General features: G+C 40.5%; 1 protein-coding gene across 1 annotated transcript in view; it reads right to left on the minus strand.

Annotated features, from left to right (window-relative positions):
- The window catches only part of LOC106867589 (stabilin-2), a 712,318-nt gene that overhangs the window by 326,039 nt on the left and 384,587 nt on the right, over positions 1-1,692 (minus strand). The window lies entirely within an intron of this gene.

Consider the following 1,692-nt stretch of genomic DNA (forward strand, 5'->3'; position numbering starts at 1 on the left):
CATGCACAGCAACGTATGCGTATATATATGTGCATACATGTGCGCACATGTGGGTATTAAGTCGAAGCAGATAAATTTATTAATAAATGGAGAGTAAATATTGGGTTAAAAGAAAAATCCTTGAATGGAAAAAAGTGGAACAAGTCTCGCGGGCAGCATTCCACTTTTACCATCCAAGGGTTTTTTTTTCTCATTCCATTATTTACATTATTATCATTATTATTATTATTATTACTATTTTCTAATTCGAATTCCTTCAAAAACGACGTAATATACGCATGTACTCAGGCAGATAGGTAGAATGATAGATAGATTGATAGACTGATTGAATGACAGACAGTCTGATAGATAGATAGATAGATAGATAGATAGATAGATAGATACATACATACATACATACATACATACATAAGCAGATAGATATATTTCTTTATTAGCCACACAGGGCCGAACACAGAGGGGACAAAATACAATACAGAGCTTTTCTTTTCGATAGAAAAAGAAGAAAATAGAAAAAAAGGAGGAGAAAATATATGTCCGATCAGGTTGTCTTTCTCAAACAATTTTACCCACACCTGCCCAAACAGGTGTAGAGATATGGTCAGCCTTGACCATCAGAAGCAATTGCATAGCAGGCTTAGGCCAATCCTAATCACAAAGACTTATGATTAAAGGCGTTTCAGCCACGACCATCCCAACTTTTCAGAGGTATGTAAGGAACGTGAGCTCCTGTGTCGAGTAACCAGACTCGGTTTCGTTTAGTCTATAAATGGCCGAGATCACAAAATACCCTGTTCTCCTGAATGAGACACCAGTCTGTTGCGGTGTTGTTACCTACTTTACAGCCGAGTGGACTGAACAAAAGTGAGATGACGTGCTTGCCCAAGAACACAATGTATCACCTTGTTTGGGATTCGAAACCGCGATCTTGTGATCACGAGTGCAACACTCAAACCAGAAGGTTATATGCCTTCACTTTTAGGAATATCTAGAACCACATTGACAACTGACCAGTCCCGTAAACCCTTGTGGGCCGTTGGGGAGTTGCGTCCATGCAGCATATCTATGACGGAGCTCATCCTTCTCCAGGATAAACTCATTTCTACAGTTGAGTGGACTGCAGCAACTTGAAATGAAGTGCTTGGCTCCAGAACACAACGGATAGCCCGGTCCAGGGATTGAAACCACAGTCTTACTGTCGTGAATCCAATACCTTAACCACTAAGCCAAGCGCCTCCACATTGTCCCCCGAAAAAAACATCGGTGCCAGAGAGAAAAGTGAGACTTTCAATATAAGGGTAACGGATAGTTTTCCTCAAAATAAACTAATCAAGTCCTTCACACACATAAATACATGAGAACGTGGGCCATCTGAGAGCTTAGATACACAATATGACCAAGCAAATAGCAGGCATTATGTTGCCTTCTCTTTTTACGGCTGGAACTAAAGTCTCCGATGTTATCCTTCATTTTTAAAACAGTAAAATATATTTTTATGGGTATTTGACTGTTGTTGTTAGCATTGCTCATGGTGATTTCCAGCGATGACGAATCCGTCGGTGTTGTGGTTCCAGGAGCGATGGGGGGATGGAGGGTCAAGTGTTTTTTTTTTTTTTTTCATGTGAGTTTAAATGTCGAACATGGAAGGAGTGGGGTCGGTGGCGGTGGAAGAAAAGGAAAAGGGCAACGACG

The sequence above is a fragment of the Octopus bimaculoides genome, chromosome 24 (genome assembly GCF_001194135.2).
Source record: "Octopus bimaculoides isolate UCB-OBI-ISO-001 chromosome 24, ASM119413v2, whole genome shotgun sequence".
Classification (NCBI taxonomy): Eukaryota; Metazoa; Mollusca; class Cephalopoda; order Octopoda; family Octopodidae; genus Octopus; species Octopus bimaculoides.